The following is a 20696-nucleotide window of genomic DNA, read 5'->3' as shown; positions in this document are numbered from 1 at the left end:
CCCAGGGACGGCAGAGCCTGGTGGGCTGCCGTCTATGGGGTCCCACAGAGTTGGACACAACTGAAGCGACTTAGCAGCAGCAGCAGCAGCAGCAGCAGGGGTTGAAATATTACAGAGATTTGATGTTTTATTGACTAATGTGGTATTTTTATTTTATTTTATTTTTACTTTATTTTACTTTACAATACTGTATTGGTTTTGCCATACATTGACATGAATCCACCACGGGTGTATACGAGCTCCGCAATTTCTCCAGCAACACAGGAACACACCCCTGAGCTTCAATATACAGGCAGTCTAATGTGGTATTTTTAACAAGTAACTTGATTGAGTTCTAACATTAATATGTTTGAAATGTATAGATATATTCAGAAAGAAGTCATGCATTCTTAGCTTACAAATTCTTTTTGATGTTTTCAAGAAAAGGCTAAATTGATATTTAAAGTGAAGTTCTGGATATTAATACTTGGCTTTTATTACTTAGAAACAAATGAATTCAAAGTGGCTTTCTTTTTCATTGAGTTGAGAATATATTAACTTGGTCTCATAGCACTATACATAGAAGAATAATTTTTTGTTTCTGTTAGTGTATTGTCTGTTTTTCCTTTGAAGTCCACATACTCTGACAATAACAAAATGAGGGTTATATGAGGGAAGATTGGAAAATAAGGAGTTCCAGCAGAATAAAATAAGGAGTTCCAAAGGTGCCCTGGTGGGCACCCCAAACAGGAGAAGAGGGACCCAATTATTATATACTACACATACATTTTTTTTTTTTACTATAAACTTTACATGAGCTGTTTCATTAGATTTCACAATAGTCCTGTGAAAATGGCATCATTATTCTCCTGTGGAGAAAAAAAAAACAAACAAACAAAACTGAAAGCCAGAGTAGTCCACTCTAGCAGACTCTAGTTCAAACCCTAATTTTTTGAAATCCACACCCCTGGTCTCTCTAATAAACCATATTGCCTTTCAGTGGGAGAAAGAGGAAGAGAATAGAAAATAGAGCCGAGACAGAGAATGAAGAAGAACAAGTCATTAGGTTATTACCATATATATATATATATATATTTAAACATCTGGTTAAGGTTGACTCCTTTGTGTGAACTTTGTGTGAATTTCTATATCAAAGTATATGTCAATTCTCAGACAAATGCCAATTTCAAAATATTAAAATGTGAAAAAGTGTAATGTGGAATGAAGGAAATATGATAGTGAGAGGTGACATTTTTCTCTATACTTGATAGAGCTTCCTTGACCCTGGATGTTGACAACTACTCATGAAAATGCCCTTGAGCTAATTAAGTAATGTTTCTCCCTTTCATTCCTAATACCTCTCAGGCTGTCCTTTGAGGAGAAAAACCCAATAGGTGCACGAGGGTAGATTTTTATCAGTTGCAGAACACATCAGATGAAGCCACTGGTGAGATGAAACACAGGGACAAACGTCATTACAGGCTCAGTATTACTCATTTGAAAGATCACATAATTGAAATTTTCTGAGATGCTCAAGATAATGTCTAAGTAAAAGAATCTGCAATAATACTTTGAAGATAGCATATTTTAAAAGCATCATATACTATGATAATATTTAGGTATTATTTTTTCTCCACTTGTATTTTATTAACTATCCCACTGACTTCATAACTAATGTTACAAAAAGGGCACTGAAAACATCTGCAGAATAATCTTCAGTGGCATATGGTATCTCTTTTTCACTCTACCACTTCATTATGTCAATAGAATTCAGATACCCTCTTGACAGATGTAAATTGCATTATGAAAGTCTCACACTTCAATAGACTCAAACGACCTGAAAGCGACAGAAATGGTCATAGAAAACTGACATTCCATTAACACTAAAGGTAAAAGTGTATTTTTCCTCAAAATTCAAGAATGTATGACTTTATCCCCTCTCTATGATATTCATTTAGATTGCCTCCTTAAACTATTAAGCATGCCTTTCCCCCTCAACAGAAGGAATATAGTTTCCTAAAGAAAGTGGCAAGAGCTATACACTAACTCTTCCTAATCATTACCTCATAATGCTAAATAAATCAAAATATTTTCTTCTCAGGTGAAACTTCAATAAATTTCCTTCAAAAATCTTCTTATTTATACCCTCATCACTTTGCTATTCTTTTTCTTGTAGGATACATGCTGACAATGAGTCATAAATTTGCAAAAAAAAAGAAAAAGGTACTGCTTCTGTGTGTGTGTGTGTGTGTGTGTGTGTGTTGGGCAACACCTACTGTGCTGTGTACAGTGGATTAATAAGGAAAAGGATTTTCTTAGGGGCTATTAATCTCTTCTTTTCAAAGAAAACACAAGAGCATTCTACTTTACCATGACAGGAAATAGCCTAATCTCATTCCATCACATATTTTATCTAAGATTAAAAAAAAGAGTATATACAAACTGAGGGTCATAATTTTAAGGCTTTGAAGACTTGTTTAAAAACAGAATGTGATGGAAAAGTTTACCAGGTACCGTAAACAGAACTAAAAGATGAAGGACTAGCCTATCTTTGGATTATTCTGTGGGAAATAGGTTTAAAATTTCTACTCACCTCATTTTCATTTATCTGGGCTATCATTTGCAAGTTATGTATCCACCCAGTTCCTGTATTTTTAAGAAACCATGTCCCCAAATCAAAACAGATATCTCTAAGTAGTCACCCACTTAAGGAGACATATAACTTGCTTAACTTTGTTTCTTTAAGGACTTCTCACCACAGAAATTTATTGTAAATGAGAACTTAAGAGTTATTGCTGGCAGTTTCTTGAAGTATACATTTCTGAGATATTTCATACTCATTATCTAGACAAAGTTAAAGCTCACCTATTCTGTACTACGTAATATTCACAGACGTAGTGGGTGGTGAAGTTGTATGCTGCAACACTTTATGACCTCTAGCTAGGACAAAATTTCATTCTTTAAAAATTTATTAGTGTTATATAACTGGGAGCTAACTTTGCTTCTTTTATATCTGTCAACTCTCTATTTATCTTACTGTCTCTAATTTATGGGGCCAGGAAAAATATTCTTGCATTTCAACTAGAATTTCCTACAGAAAAACAGTGAGTTCTCTGCCTACAGTGACAGTTTTGAGCCTAATTAAACAATGACAGTGAGTTAAATCCAAATATTAGTTGATGGGAGCAATTTGTTCATGTACTTCAATGGTGCATGACAATGAAGTCTGACAGAGCTTTAAACTGTACTATCATAAATCAACTTGATGATTCTGCATTTCTGAAAGAGGAAACATAGAAGCTCTTTGAGATCAGATATTTCCTAAGAAAACAAAGTCAAACAGGGATACTGTTGGGAAGAAAGACATACTGGAAATGTTTTTTGAGCGATTAGCATTTTGGAACATTATCCATAAATTGTCACACTGTGCTGTGTGATCTGAGTTGCTCAGTCATGTCAAGCTGATTGTGATCCCCACAGACAGTAGCCCACCAGGCTCCTCTGTCCATGGGATTTTCCAGGCAAGAATACTGGAGTGGGTTGCCATATCCTTCTCCAGGGGATCCTCCCAACTCAGGGATCAAACCCAGGTCTCCTGCATTGCATGTGGATTCTTTACTGACTGAACTACCAGGGAAGTCCGAAGCAGGAAGAAGGGATTTTAAAAAGATAAAAAAAAAAAAAATGAGGGGGCACAGACTAGTTTCAGGGTTAAAAAAATTGTGAGTATTCAGATTAACTTTGGGGACAACTGCAAAAAATCAGAGAATTTTTAAGAGATAATGCAATTAAGTCAACAAGTAGAACATACTCTAACGTACTTAAAGATTACCGGAATTAAAAATTACATTTACAGTTAATGGGCAAGTTTCTTGAAAGCAATCTATGCTATTGAGTAGACCATGTGCACCTTGGCTTTTATATAGGTAAAATACAATACTCCATTTCCTTCCAAATCCTTGATTTTGGGTTCTTTTTCAGCATCAACATATTCTTAATTCTCTTAATGCTGATCACCATATTTTATCTGCAGGATACAGGATGCTTGGGGCTGGTACACTGGGATGACTCAGAGGGATTGTATGGGGAGGGAGGTTGGAGGGGGGTTCAAGATTGGGAACACGTGTACACCCATGGCAGATTCATGTTGATGTATGACAAAACCAATACGATATTGTAAAGTAAAATAATAATAAATAAATAAATAAATAAAATACAGTTTTAAAAATTGCTAAAACTTTAGATTTTTAATGGGGAATGACAGCAAATTTTTCCATATTTGTATTTTTAAATATAAGTTTGTTTCAAGCTCAAATAAAAAGTTAAATTATTGAATGAAAAGTAGTATCTCTATTGCATTCACTTTGGTTTTTAATTTTCAAATGTTATCACTGTTGAGAGTTTTATTGTACATTACTTCTCATTAATGTATATATAAATGAACACAAATTTTTACTATTATTTTTAGTTCTTTGAAATTCAGCTCTGACTCCAAAATTAAATAAGCATGCTTCTTTCTTTCCATCATACTCCTTTAAGGAATATACAATACACACATGTACATTATTGACAACCTCTATCTTTACATCTTTACTTGTGAAACCCTCATTTTCTATTAAAATATTTGAAGCATTTTTTGTTGTTGTTTTGTCTCCATGTTTATAGCTTTACTAGTCAGGATAGGCTAAATGATGGTCCACTAACAACCAGTTCTATAGGAAAAATTATGTCTGATTTATACTATTGTCCATTGTGGGTCAGCAGGAGCTGCAGCTCATCATATTCATTCAAAGACCCTGATAAGCACCCCTATGTTCCTAGAGCATCAGGAAGAGCATGCAGTATTCTGGACACCGGAGCCTAAAACTTCCACCCGGAAGTAAGACGCATCACTTCTGTTCATCTTTCATTGGCTAAGGAAACTTACATGGCCCATGGCTCACTTCAGAAATGGGAAATATAATTCTTTCATGTGACCCGAGAGCACAGAGCTGAAAATATTTGGAGAACACAATTTGTGACTCTATATTTTCATACATGTAATCTCTTTTCTGAGGTCATCTCTCAAATCCTAACCATTTTATGGAAGATAGCAATATTTTATAGTATTAGTATCTATCTTAACCCTCAAATATGTATTCAAGGTTTACCTGAACATGCTACAGCAGCAGAATTTATTTATTTTTTAAAGTTGTTTTTTTTTTTTAATGTGGACCATTTTAAAGACTTTATGGAATTTGTTACAGTATTGCTTCTGTTGCATATTTTGGTGTTTTGGCCTTGAGGCCTGTGGGATTTCAAATCCCCGATTAGGGATCGAACCCTGCACTCCTTGCACTGGAAGGCGAAGTCTTAACCACTGGTCCAACAGGGAAGTTCCCAGCAGCAGCAGAATTTAAAGCACTGAGAAATTGGTAAGGCTACTATTAAAAAAAAAAAAAATGTTAAGACTGCACACATTCCCAAAATGAGGACATTTATTTCCAGTTGTATTTGCTTTTTTAAATTTTGGGACAACTGGCTGTATACACAGTTTCATGGAGTTCCTTCTTTTCTGTGATTCCTTACTTCTTTGTTGGGTTAGAAAACGTAAACACAGAAGACTTTTGACCAGCCTGGCCTGGCAATACGTGGCATGAGCCTGCTACATAGACCTTACAGACCCTAGTTAGAACAAATGTTTACTGATTAGTGGTTAAATGCCTGATATATTTATTTTTAGACCAAGTTTTCATTTTTTCCAATCCAACTCACGAAGAACGAAATCATATGTGAAACAGTCACACTAAACTTGGCCTAAAACAAAAGGCTATGAGCACAGTGCCTGGAAGAATGCTTATTCATTACTCCCTAGACTAGCATATTTCTCAGCAGAGAGAAGAGCATATACTGTAGCCATGGAAAATCTGGGGAACTGGAACTCTTGAAAATACCATTTATGCTACATCAAACTTGAGCCCACTCAGGCAATGTAAATCTTTCCATATGTGATGAGTGCTTGCTGCCCAGCTTCCAATCCTGAAAGAGACACTGAAAATATCCCAAACGCTCCTTTTTAATTTATACCAAGAGTCTCCATCTGTCTTTATGCTTTGAGTTAAAGAACGGTTCTCTAATAAACTAGAAAGAGAGGAGAGCACAGAGATACTATCTCATATTTCAGGTATAAATTGAAACCATCTTCATCCCCCAGAATAGATCTACATTTCAATAAAAATTAATTGCCCCTTCAATTGTAGATAATAACAAAATTAAAGACAGCCAAAACACAATTTATCTTGAATTTTGAATTGTATCCTAAAACTCTCAATGTTTTGGCCCAGGATAATGTTATGGGGACCATTTTCTTAATCCAAAATCAAGACATATGGTGTGATAAGGAATGGTTTGTGCTGTTATATGGGGAGCAAGAGATAAGTCTGAGAGCTGTAATAGAGTCAATAAATTGCCCAAATCCCTAAGGTATTTAGATAACTTAAAGCAGTGCTTTTCAAGTGTGACCCATGGACCATCTGCATCATTATCACCTGGAGTTTTTGCTAAAATACCTATTTCAGGGCCTTGAGCTAGACTAACTGAATCAGACACTCTGGACAAAGGCTCAGAAATCTGCTTTTTATGTTCTTCAGGTGATTTTTACACCTGCTAAAGGAAATGTTATACTCTGAGAGCTCCTGAGAGAAAACAAGATAAAGGAGTTTAAACATTAGGGCATTGGAGGACAGGCTAGGGACTCAGACAAGAAAACATCCTTATTTAGATCTTAAAGCAAGATGTAGTAATCTTGGAAGAGAAAGTATCAGGCTGATGCCACTTTAACAGGACTTCCCAAGGGGATTTAGGAGAATCCTTGACATTGTACCTAAGGAAGGTGGGCAATCATAATCTCCAGGAATAGCCTCTATAAGGAATGCATTGAAATAGCTGCACTAACTTCCCCATCCCCTATAACTTTCTGGTAGTCAATCACAAATATCAGAAGCCCAGAATAGGCGTTGTTGTTGTTGTTTTTTGGTCGCGAAGTCCTGTCTGACTCTTTGTAACCCCATGGACTGGTGCCTGCCAGGCTCCTCTGTCCATGGGATTTCCCAGATAAGGATACTGGAGGGGGTTGCTGTTTCCTTCTCCAGGGGATCTTCCTGACCCAGGGATCGAACTTGAGTCACCTGCATTGGCAGGCAGATTCTTTACCACTGAGCCACCAGGGGAGCTCTAGAAGAGACAAAGCCCTACAGAATATCCGGTTTTCTCTGATCACTAACACTGGTCATGTGCTTCTCTCTACTGCCATGTGACTCACGGCTAGCCCTGCCCCAAAGATCTGAGATCTCCCATTAGTAAGAACATGAGTTCTTACTAATTTCTGGTGTCTCAGTTCCTAAGTCTAGTCCCCAGGTGCTTAAGGAGCCTGCATCCTACTTTACATTTTACTCTTAAGAAGATTCCTCTTTATGAACTCCAGTAAATCTGCTGACTGATTTCCCTGAACACACAAGGCTGCTTGACCTGTTCAGCATCCCTCTTTGATTGCCTGCCATCTTATTCTCTTTGACTGACTGGACCTCATTTGCCATATTCTGGTAGCCCTGATGCTGACTGCTTCTCCAGATTATACCCCAGTGTTGCTTAACCTGGCGGATGCAGTGTCTGGCCTTTCAGAAAAGATTTTTATTCAGAGCCTGCATTTGACTGTGCATGGAGGGTTCATCTCTTGCCCCACCCATACACACAAGTCTACTTCTGCACACCACTCTCTTCTCTCTGCACGATGAAAGTAAGAAGCTGGGCCATACATAGGCAGTTATCAAATTTTGGGTAAGAAATCCCATAGATGTCCTAGAAGACCAGTGAAGACCTAAACAGATATGAGTTAGAAAATTCTCCCATCAGTAAGTTGCATTACGAACTCCTCAGGGAGGCTCAAGAGGGAGGGTGTATATGTATAGTTAAAGCTGATTCATGTTGCTGTATGGGAGAAACCAACACAATATTGTAAAGCAATTATCCTCCAATTAAAAGGAAAAGAACTCCTCAGGACTTAGATCTTTACAAGGAACTTCTTGGCAAGTACAGATTCAGCCTTTACCCTTAGAGTAAACTATAAACTACTCAGAAAGCCAGTCAGTGTCTTTTTTTTTTTTTTTTTTTTTCCTTTCTCTATGGAGCCCACAGACTTGGAGCAGATTTTTTTTTTTTTTTTTTTTGTAGCTTAGCTGTGTTTTAAGAACTTGGGTAAGGATCACTCATTACCAGTATGGACTCAGTTTATAAGGCACTTTTTGACAGGCAACAATCCTGAGCACTTTACTAAAATTTCAGCATTTGCTCTGTGTCCCTTAAGAGAACATCAATAAGGAATAGAAAGATAACAGATGTTTCCAGTCCTTAGAGATCAGAATTTGAATGAGATGGAAACTAAAATATGAAGCTCTATGAAGCTGTTTCATGTAGAGATTCTCCTGTAAGATTGTTCTTTTCATTCCCTAATCCTCTCACCTCTACGCAGAGCTCAAGACCTACAAAGGTCACATCCTATACTTTGTCTTTCCAACCTTGATCTCTCTCCCACTTCACAGAAAAACGAGTACAGTTTAGACTTTTAAAATGATAACAAACATTATTTCCACACTAGTATTTTTTATAGTAACATAGATGAGAAAGAGCAATTGGTTTAAAAAAAGATTTCTGTAGAAGGAAGGAATGGGAGTTCTATAAAATCCAGTGCACGATGTAAAACTTCTTTATTCTTTGTTACTGTCAAGTGGTTAATCTAGGATCCCCCCTTTCCTAGGAGCCATATGACGCTGTGGACATTTAGGGTTCCATGTCTGGGATGAGGGAGAGTGGGGACGTGGTCCATGGTCACCATGCACTGCCCACACAGGCTGCTCTGAGGTCGGATTTCTTCCTTTCTTGTCTGTGGCTGGAGGTCAGTCCACACACCCTGGGACTAAGTCCTCTTTGTCCTGACTCCTGACATCATGCTGTTCCTTCTTTTGGCCTCTGGGCTGCATTTACAGCATCAGGATCATCTGGGAGAATGTTTTGGACATGTCTGCCTAAATACTCATGTCTAATGACCTGGCACCAGGCAGAATAGCATTAACACTGGTTCCAGTTTTATACTTCCATGCACTTCATATAGGAAGTAACTTACAGATTCCACTGCTCCCGTTCAGTCTAACTCTTTTGCGACCCCATGGACTATAGCCTGCCAGGCTCCTTCTGTCAACGTGATTTCCTAGGCAAGAATACTGGAGTAGGTTGCCATTTCCTTCTGCAGGGGATCTCCCCAACCCAGGGATTGAACAGGTGTCTCTTATGTCTCCTGCATTGGAAGGTGCATTCTTTATCACTAGTGCAACCTGGGAAGCCCTCTCTTACATTTCTCCAATATGATCCGGGTTTTCAGGTCTGTCTCCAAGGTACCTGGTTCAGGGAGTGAGAGAGAAGATGCCAGAGCATAGAGCCCCTACGTGGGTGAACCCACATCTTCCAAGCATCTGAGGTCCCTCTGCTTTCCTTTAATTTTTTCCTTTGGTCCCACTACCATGGGAATCATTATCTGCTCTTGGGGATGGGATAAAAGATCTGCTTTATTTATTTATTTATTTTCTTGTCATTATTTTGATCCTGAGGATTTAAGAAGTTACCTTTTGAAACTCAAAAGCTGTCACTAACAAAAATATCTAAAACTCTTCTTTCCGAATTAGGCCTTTCCTGAGGCAATATTTGTCATAAAACAAATGAGATTTGAGCAAATACAAGAGAACAGACCATGAATGAATATCTCAAAATATTTCTTGAATGTTAACACTGAGTCTAAGCTTCCATCATATATAGGGATTGCTGAAACTGACAAAAGGTGAAGAAGCTAAAATTTTAAAAGTTTAATGAAACTATCCTTGACCCTATCCTGAGTGGCAAAAATGGTCATCAACTTTATCATAAAATCTGAGTAAATGTGGAATAAAATATATTTAGAGGAAAAACCTGGAATAATATACCCAGAGGGAAAAAGAAGCAATCTCATGGTCTTTTGCCTGTGTCTTTTTATTTTCCAATGGACGGACCAGATGTCTAGAGGGACAGGCTGGCCCAGCCTTTCCATACCATTGTATGGGAAAACCTTACACAAGATTTATGTTCCTTGGTAACAAGAAGACTAGAGCAATACCAAGCCCCTAAATTCGGCAGCTGTGCATCAGGCAATGTGCTGCACACTGGCCAGACAATCTATAAAACAAAAGCCTCCGGGAGCTTACGATTCAGTGGAGCTAGCAAATAAGAAGTTAAAATGCAAAGCAATGGAAGGTCAATGAAGAGGGCTGTGGAGTTGAAGTGCAGGGATGGGGTAAGGGAGAAAATCTCAGAAGAGGGAGGTACAGATTTCTGGAAAGGCAAGACTGACCAACTGTCTTTCTAGGCTGAAAGACCCCACCCTGTGTAGAATATAACACAGAGGGGAGGCTGCAGAGATGCTAATGCTAGGTGCATATATGAGAAAGTGTCCGAGATGGAGACAAACCTGCGGGGAGGGAGGGAAACAATCATTCTTATCAAGTCAACAATCTTGAGTCTTTTCCCCCAATCTCTGTGTGTGTTCATAAGAGATTGGTTTTTCATAATTTTTTTGCTCCAGTATTACTTTAAAAAAATTATTGGAGTATAGTTGCTTTACAATGTCGTGTCAGTTTCTTCTGTACAGCAAAGTGAATCAGTCAAACGTATACATATATCCCCACTTTTTGGATTTTCTTCCCATTTAGGTCACCAAAGAACATTGAGTGGAGTTCTCTGTGCTGTATACAGTAGTTTTTCATTAGTTATCTATTTTACACATCACGTCAACAGCGTATATATGTCAACCCCAGTCTCCCAGTCCATTCTACCTGCTGGTTTGTCATATTTCAAAACTGTATAACATAAAGTTCATACGTTCTGAAATGTATGAGTTTATCTCTGGCATAAAGCCTGACTTCAGAGAGGACTGTGGAGCTTTGGGAGTTGCACTTTGCAGATAATTCACAAAAATTCCATTATTTTATTTGCTATACATATATCACTCATTCTCATTTTAGGAGTCGAAGTTGAAAGTCAAGCATATGGAAGGCTGTCTCTACCAAAAAGCAGCTCCTATGAATGAAAAAGAGATGGATCTTAATATACATACTGGATGCTAACAATTCCTGCTGACTCAGAAAGAGAGAAAAGGGGAGAGAAGAGTCAGGCTTATTCTTTGTGAGTTTGAGACTATTTGTTTCAATCAATATTCCAAGAAGTTGCCAGTATAAACGCAAGGTAGATGTTCTTCCTGAAGAAACATGTTGTAGACTTGCTTTATGATCATGGAAAAGTCACTTAGCCTACTTTGAACTGTTTTGGTCATTTGAAATATGTGTGGGCTCAGTGACAAGATCTTTAAGATCCCATCCAACTTCCTTATTGTATGATTTGTGCAACTTCCATTTAGAAGTAATTAATGAGCTGATTAAGGAAATGAAATAAACCAAAGAACCCTTTGATGTTAAGAAAGAGCCTAAGTCCTCTGACAGAAATAATTTCACGGTCTCTAGGGGAAAGCCCTAAAGGAGACACCAGCATAGCTTTTATAAAACTAATATTTGACACAAGGGCAAATGGTCAGTGTGTCTACCCAAAGAGACAGGCATGTATCAATTTGGAAAAACCACATTAATCCATTGCTCTAGATTAAAATTATAGTGAAATAATATTCCTTGAAGACACCTGAAAACCCTTAACCGTTACTGTGGAGTATTTCTGCTTAAATTTGACTATGTCTCTGCATGGATTCTTAAATTCAAAGAAAGATAAGCAGTAAGCTGGATTTAGAAAAGGCAAAGGAACCAGAGATAAAATTGCCAACATCTGCTGGATCATCAAAAAAGCAAGAGAGTTCCAGAAAAACATCTACTTTTGCTTTACTGACTACACCAAAGCCTTTGACTGTGTGGATCACAACAAACTGTGGAAAATTCTGAAAGAGATGGGAATATCAGATCACCTGACCTGTCTCCTGAGAAATCTGTATGCAGGACAAGAAGCAACAGTTAGAACTGGACATGGAACAACAGACTGGTTCCAAATCAGGAAAGAAGTACATCAAGGCTGTATATTGTCACCCTGCTTATTTAACTTTTATGCAGAATACATCATGTGGAATGCCAGGCTGGATGAAGCACAAGCTGAAATCAAGACTGCTGGGAGAAATATCAATAACCTCAGATACGCCGATGACACCACCCTCATGGCAGAAAGCGAAGAAGAAATAAAGAGCCTCTAGATGAAAGGGAAAGAGGAGACTGAAAAAGGATGAGATGGTTGGATGGCATCACCAATGTGATGGACGTGAGTTTGAGTAGGCTTCGGGAGTTGCTGATGGACAGGGAGGCCTGGCGTGCTGTAGTCCATGGGGTCACAAAGAGTCAGACTGAGCGACTGAACTGAACTGATGCAAACGAGGCAGGAAATTTATTATCAAAAATCCTGGGTAGACTTCTGGGTATTTCACTTGTTTGCTTTGTGACTATAAGGTTGAGTTGTAGAGAATAAAGAAAACCACATAGCAATATAAAAGTATTTATTTGCACCATGTAGTTTATAGTTATCAAAAAGGGGAAAATAATTGTTTAACTTTTCTTGTTCTCCTTTCTTAAAAGAAAAAAGTGAGGCCAGAATGCCTTTGTCTCAAACTGAAATGACACACTCATCACCACTGGCAATTAGACTAAGGTCATTGGTGTTATTTGGGTTTGACTTCAGTGTTGGGTTGTTGTTCAGTCACTCAGTTGTGTCTGACTCTTTGCGACACCATGGCCTAGGCTTCCCTGTCCTTCACTATCTCCCGGAGTCTGCTCAAACTCATACCCGTTGAATTGGTGATGCCATTAGACCATCTCATCCTCTGTTGTCCCTTTCTCCTCTTGGCCTCAATCTTTCTTAGCATCAGTGTCTTTCTTTTCCAACTTTAGTGCAGGTTTCTTCATTAAGCCAAATGAACTCAAGAAGAATAAATAAGCCAGTCTCTTTAAGATTAATTGGATTTCACCTTTCAAGAATGTTCAATATAAATCTAATAAAATTTGCTCCTTTGAATAGGAAATGAAGGAAGGAATGCATGGGAAGTGTATAGAGCACTAGCTAGAACACATACATGTTATTCATTATTGGAACTCTTATTTTATCTGAGAAAATGAAAGCTTAGAAATATTAAGTAGCTTGCATAGGATAGTACATGTAAAGTATACCAGAGCTGGGGCCTCAAATCCTGAAATTCAACTCCATAGCCTTTGCTCTTAATCTTCTACTAAGAACTCACTGAAAAATTAGTTGGGGGAAAGACTATATATAGGTATGTCCTTTAAATTGCCAATGGTGCAGATTGGAATAGTAAAGGACTGCAGAACTAATTAAATTCCAAAGAAGCTGGTGGCCGTGAGAACAATGAAAAGAAAATGCTGAGAATACATATTTTTGAATACTGTAATCACCATCAGCTGGCTGTATAGGAAGGGAGAAAGAAGATAAAGATGAAGGACTCATTTGAGTGGAGGAAAGACACTGAGTTCGAAACACTGGAATACCTGAGACAGGTATTGTATAGGGGGCTCTGACCAGCAGGGCAACTACTTAAGAAATAATATATAGGTGAAATGGCACGGCTGTGTTCCAAGAAAACTTTACGAAAACAGGCAGAGGGCCAGATTTGGTCTATGGACTGTAGTTTACCAACCCTCATCCTAGATAGCTCAAAGTAAGAGGGAATATTATGGCCATTTTGCTTATATTAGCCAACATGCCTATAGGCCCATCTGTCACTGGCCAGGAGTGAAGATGTCATATAGACAGGCACTGGCACAGGAATGGGGGTGGTGGGTTATAATAGTACACCTCAGAGTCTAGTATGGGAAAGAAACAGAAGTAGGAATGCCCAGCTTGGTCCCCAACTCATTAAAAATGACTGAGTCTACGTACAAAATTTACCTTTCCAACATGAAAATACCTTTTTCGATACTGTGTATAGTCAATTTGGGACTAAAATACAGCCCAGTTCCCTGCCAAGACAAAGCATTGTGAATCCCGAGGAAGAGCGCCTCTAAAGCAACTTGTACAAAGTATGAGTTGGAACAGATCTTGCTGACCTGATCTCTAGACTGGGCTTTAAGATGAAGCCATGGGACTGGATGCAGTCCTCTGAGGAAGAAAGTATAATAGGGGGAAATCAAACAATAAAACCAACACAGAACCAGGAAGCGGCGAGAAGACAGGACACCTCTGAAGACAGTGAAGAAAAAAGGGATGGAAGTACAGGCCAGTATCAGATCCCTGATACACCAGGGAAGAAGTATTTCGAGAAGAGAGCACAAAGGTAAACAGTATAAATGGCAGCAAGGGGGAGGTGGGTACAAAGATAAGAAGCTGTTGGATTTAACCATTAAGTCAGCCATCATTAGCAACCTCTGAGAGATTTTCAGTATTGTGATAGAAATAGATGTCCAATTGCAAAGAGTTATAGACTCAGAAACGCCAATAGTTTGGCCACCTGATGTGAAGAGCTGACTCATTTGAAAAGACCCTGATGCTGGGAAAGATTGAGGGCAGGAGGAGAAGGGGACGACAGAGAATGAGATGGTTGGATGGCATCACCGACTCAATGGACATGGGTTTGGGTGAACTCTGGGAGTTGGTGATGGACAGGGAGGCCTGGCACGCTGCGGTTCATGGGGTCATAAAGAGTTAGACACGACTGAGCAACTGAACTGAACTGATAGAGTCAGAAGGAGGTGAGGAAGCAAAGACAGAAAATACAAATTTTTCGTGGCACCAAAAAGAGAAAACTTGGTTGAGAAAGCTGAGTGTGTGTTTGTTCAGTGTAACAGAGGCTTGAACATTGGTTGTGCCTGAGGAAAAGCAAGGGAACAGGTAACAGGACATAATTTATGAAGCAAAGCCTGGTTTCGTCTTCATAAATATTTTGTTTAAAAGTTCCATAAACAGCAGTGGCCCAGGAAATGCTTCAGCAAATACTCATTAACGAAACGACAGCTATTTAAAAATGTTCCCATAGCTGTTATATGTTTATCACCCCTTGTGTAGTAAAGACTTCTGGCATGGAATTTTGAGTTCTTTCTTTAGTATGAGAACGCTTCCGTTCCCTGAGGATTTTCAGAGAATAGGGTACATGGTTGACCTCTTACTCAGACAGAAGGAAATTATGCTTTCACCTCTTGCCCCTGAATAAATTTATCATCCAGTCATTAGTTCTTCTGGATGAAGATAGAAATTAGACTGAAAGCCGGAAGCCTGGATGCTAAATGAGTAATATTTCCGGACTTAGTTCCCCTACTCTGTAAAATGAAGGATTTAGACTTGCTCATTGCTAAGTCATCACAGCTCTAAAAGAACCAAATGAACAGAAAAGACATATGTAAATCAATGTTTATTCTTATTTTATTTATCACAGAACATGCTGAAACAATGCAGGCCCCTAACAGTGTGTGTGGTGGGGGGGTGTATTTTATTATGTATAGTATAGCCATAGAACAGAGGATTATACCCTTGTCAATTATTTGTTATCCAAGGTGTTCTGAAGATATAGAAAAAGTTGCCAATAAACTGTTACATGAAAAAGGTGGAATCCAAATTTGCAGTGTGAAGCCAATTTTGTAAAAATAAGGTGAAACAAAATATTGGTACCAATTTATGAACACAGATACAGAAGGAAATCTATCAATAGGAATTACTCTACTAAGCGAGTGAAATTCGAGACAATTTTTTTTCCCTTTATATTATCATTCTCTTTATAATCCTCCTGGTATTTTACATTTGAGGTTTACAGGAAGGTCACTTTCATTTCCATTGTACTCAACTCTACTTAAAATGTTTTCAAGTGAGGAGGAGGACCTCTGGGTGCTAACTTTCCTGATGGACTAGCCCTGTGTTCTAGAGAAGGACAAAAGCAAGTCGGTTGGAGATAGAAGATACAGACAAATGAAAATTGCCCCTCAGAATTATTATTATTCTCTTATTAATTTGGAAGTGAAGTGAAGTCGCTCAGTCGTGTCTGACTCTGCAACCCCATGGACAGTAGCCTACCAGGCTCCGCCATCTATGGGATTTTCCAGGCAAGAATACTGGAATGGTTTGCCATTTCCTTCTCCCGGGGATCTTCCCCACCCAGGAATCGAACCCAGGTCTCCTGGATTGCAGACAGACGCTTTACCGTCTGAGCCACCAGGGAAGCCCTGTTAATTTGGAAAGATGTCAGTATTTTACCTAGATCTTTGTAACATCTAACCTTTATTTGTTTAAAGCTTACCAAAATAATATTTGGCTTGTAAAATTGTCTTAGACTCAGCCGTTTTTATTTATTCTTCTGTTTCCACCCACCCTCCCCAACTATTAATACAGCAAATGCTAGCAGCATCTTCTTGTAGCAAATGCATTATCAATTCCACAATGCTTTCAGCAAAATCAACAAACCAAAAAGGGGTATTGGAAAATGGCTGATACCTCCCTGTCCTCCAACTCTACTTTTTAAATTATTATTGACAATAGACACCTGATGCTGTTTCTTCATAGCAATTTACAGTTCCAAATTACTTGTTGCTAACAGCAATTTCATAATTTGTTAAATGGCATTATAAAATGAAATTTTCATGTTTTTAGCATGCTCTAGCAGTGAACTAAATAACAAACACTTTGATAATAAAATATGAAGTAAAACATATATGGTTTTTGGATCATGTATTTGTTAACAACCTTTTAAGTTATATTCACTTAACAAACACTTAGATCTGCTGCTGCTCAGTTGTATCTGACTCTTTTCAACCCCATGGAATGTAGCCCACCAGGCTCCTCTGTCCATGAGATTTCCCAGGCAAGAATACTGGAGTGGATTGCCATTTCCTTCTCCAGGGGATCTTCCCAATCCAGGGATTGAACCCACGTCAACGGTGTCTCCTGCATTGCGGGCAGGTTCTTTACCTGCTGAGCTACCTGGGAAGCCACTTATTACACTAAAATGTACCAAAAGAATCTCGGTCTTTAACCACATCACCTCTTCAATTGTCTAGAAGTATTGATTTAGTTCATCAAAAAAGGCCAGTACATAAGGATATAGTTCAGTGGTTTGAGCATCTTTTCTTTCCTGAGAGGCTACAATTGAAAATAAGCTAAATGCAGATTTTTATCAGAACAAATCAATTATTTCTCTGTTCACCAACTGAAGAAATATCAGTAGCTTCTCTCTCTAGTTCACATCCTACAGCATTAAGCTTGACAGCCTCTTGGAAAGTATACATCTTGCTCACCGAATTCTAGTTCAAGAGGGGCTAGCTTCTGAAGACTTCTGGAGAATTCTCACAAGGTTGTGGGGAAAAAAAAAAAAAAAGGATACTTATAAGGCACTGTGGGCTTCCCAGGTGGCACAGTGGTAAAGAATCTGCCTGCCAGTGCTGGAGACTCAGGAGATGCAGGTTCAGTTCCTGGGTCAGGAAGATCCCCTGGAGCAGGAAATGGCAACCCACCCCATTATTGCTGCCTGGAGAATCCTATGGGCAGAGGATCCTGGTGGGCTACAGTCTAGAACGTTACAAAGAGTCGGATACAGCTCGGCATGCACGCAGACACATAAGGTATTATCAGTGAACACTGTCACATGTTAATTTATTTTAAATTTTCCTTTCTTTACTAGTTTTAAAAGTCATTTTCTAAATAGAAGCCTTCTCAAGTGTGCATTTCTAATGACATTGAGTTTTCAGTGATTTAAAGTTTAGGTGTTGTGGTAATATAGTTCTCACGTAAAATATACCTCATGTGTCAAATTTTCTAATTAGGTATGAATGTGAAAATTAAATTTTAATTAACCTGAAATAGTCAAGTAGAGAAAACTTTTACTGAATTAACATAGTATCCTTTCCATTTGAAAATAACTCATCCCATTTAACTGAAAGTAGGGGGCAAAAATAAGCAAAACTTGCACTTTTTAGATAATGTTTCTACATTTATGCAGACCCTAAATCCACTGTTGCAAACAAAAGATAGTCCCTAGTTCATTGTTTCAAACAGAAAGAGTTTGTCATATATATCACAAAATGCTTTTACAACTAGGACCAATTTCCGCAGTGACTAGGTGAACCTGTTTGTTTTTTTTTTTTTTTAATAGTTTCAGTTTGAAAAGGGCCTTCAGTACAAAAGACCTCACAGCATAATTCTTTATAAAGCTCTATGATCAAGGAATTAGCAGTGGATTCTTATTAAAGCTGGAATGTAGAACTATCCTGGACTCAATTTATAGCTTCATGTATTGTCTAACATATCCAGTTTTAATTTCTTTCTTGTGTCAAACAGAATTAATGATCAAGATCATTGAGAAACCAGTGATCCATTTTGCTCTGAAATGCACTACATAAAAAATGTGGGAAGATAAGAAAACATATATTCAGCTACTAAATTCAATGTTTTATGGCATTTTCAGCTTAGAAAAAGCTGTAAGTAAGAGAAAGACGCAGTTTTTAAAAACCAAGATATAACGGAGACAGTTATCTTTAATTTCCTCTTTTTTTCCCTAAAGTTTGATCAGCACACAGAAGATGACAATGATCATTTTCCCTTTTCTCTCTTTTCTACCAAGCAGTATGCCATTTCTCAGACACACGTGCATGTGAACAGCATATGTGTGAATGGGGCTAAAACAATGTACTTAGTACTTGTCCACTCAGGCATGCTCAGTTGTGTCCAACTCATTGTGACCCTATGGATGGACTGTAACCTGCCAGGCTCCTCTATCCATGGAATTCTCCAGGTTAGAATGTTGGAGTGGGTTTCCATTTCCTTCTCCAAGGGATCTTCCCAATCCAGGGATCAAACTCTCATCTCCTTATCTCCTGCATGGCAGGCAGATTCTTTACCACTGTGCCACCTGGGAAGCCCAGTATTTGATTAATACTAATTAATATTATGGCCCCCTTGAAATTGGTTAGTCACTGATTTCTTGACACATGCCTCCGGTAATTGTGTAAAAAGGAAAACAAACAGCACTTTCTGTATCTGATGTTGGAATGAGGTAGTTATCCCAGAGCCACTTCCATAGCAACTTCTACAGAACACAACTAAGAGTTTGGACACAAACCAAAAGCCTCCTAAGCACCTAAAATAGATGTCACTATGTCTGTGCACTTTGGCTCTGCACTTTGCTCATAAAAGATTCTCTTGTGTCTTTGGATAAAGTTATAGCCTCTCATTCCTTCCATTTTTTTTTAATAAACGTTTGTTTTCTGGTTTTCTTGTGCACAGCACAAATGACATGATCATTACAAAGAGATGGTGGAAGCTGAAGAGAGTTATTAGAGGAATACAAATTGTCCACACGAGCAGGTAAAGAAATCAGAGTTCCATATGGATGATGAACACAAGAAAAAAAAGTCTCATAAAAATAATACAATTTTTTAAAGCACAGTAATTATGTGACCTCATGACGTAAAAAGGATGGCCTTACACACCACAGAATAGGCCCCGCAAGTACTATTATGTTCTAGAATAAGTCTATGCTGTGTATTCATGACGACAATACTGAGAAACTCACAAAACTTTGAATTTAGTCCTCTCCAGAGAGAGAGTAAAATATCTAAGGCTTCCTAGGTGGCTCAGTGGTAAAGAATCTGCTTGTCAACGCAGAAGACTTGGGTTCTATCCCTGGGTTGGGAAGATCCCTTTGAGGAGGAAATGGCAACCCAATCTAGTATTCTTGCCTGGGAAATCCCATGAACAGAGGAGCCTGGCGGGCTCCAGTCCATGGGGCTGCAAAGAGTTGGATACAACTGAGCACGTACATATTATTATAGTAGATTTCAGAAAGATAACTCTCCCAAAATTGGCTAACTTCTCTCTAAACTTTTGGAGTTTTCAGTAGTAAACTTCTAAGCTTTCCTTTCTGGAAAGTCCATAGATAGAAAACTCCTTAGTTCTCTGTTACTTGTTTACTGACCAGCAGCAAATACTATATATAGTATTAGTTAACCAGGCCTTCTGGGGCAAGAGGGACATCTCAGATGACAGTTGTTCATGGGGTCTTATCTGTCCACTCCACTGCTACGTGGGCTACTCCTCTGCTCTGAAAACCCCTTCAGGGCTCAGTGGTTTGCACTCTTATAGCAAACATCACCCTTAGAAATGCTGTCCCTTTAAGGTGGATGAACTTAATAAGATAAACTTCATCTAAAAATTAAAAAAAAAAGAAGAAAGTTTACCAGAATTTGTAAAACTAAATGGGGGTAAAGGGAAGGAAGGGTTAAAATGAACAAGTATAGAAACAAACTAAAGATAAAACTCCAGTTTAAAAACTCATGTTTTCCAGGTCAGATACACCAAGCTGTGATGAGGTCAAGTAGACTTGACCCAGACAGTTAAAGGGCCGGGGCTTGCCCTGTGCTGGTTCCCTTATCTGATTGACTCTACAGGTTCTGCACTTCAAGCTGACAATGGATTAACCAATCTCTGCCCCTCTTCCCCAAGTCAAGAGCATCTGTACATTCTGTAATATTAAAGCATATCCTGCTTTATTCAACCTAAACAATAAAAACATAAAAGCCACCCATGACAAGAGTCAACAAAGGACAAAACTAAACTAAGATTCAATATAAAATAACAACAATTATTAGTTTCCTAAAAGCAAAACAAGATTTTACCAGCTTCAA

At 38.4% G+C, this 20696-nt stretch overlaps 1 protein-coding gene across 2 annotated transcripts in view; it reads right to left on the bottom strand.

Moving 5' to 3' along the window:
• The window catches only part of ARHGAP24 (Rho GTPase activating protein 24), a 566219-nt gene that overhangs the window by 199253 nt on the left and 346270 nt on the right, over nucleotides 1–20696 (bottom strand). The gene's annotated exons all lie outside the window — the stretch shown is intronic.

This window comes from Oryx dammah, unplaced genomic scaffold (genome assembly GCF_014754425.2).
Source record: "Oryx dammah isolate SB20612 unplaced genomic scaffold, SCBI_Odam_1.1 HiC_scaffold_3, whole genome shotgun sequence".
NCBI classification, from domain to species: domain Eukaryota; kingdom Metazoa; phylum Chordata; class Mammalia; order Artiodactyla; family Bovidae; genus Oryx; species Oryx dammah.
Note: the sequence above shows the minus strand (reverse complement) of the source record. Positions and strands in the feature narration are given on the sequence as shown.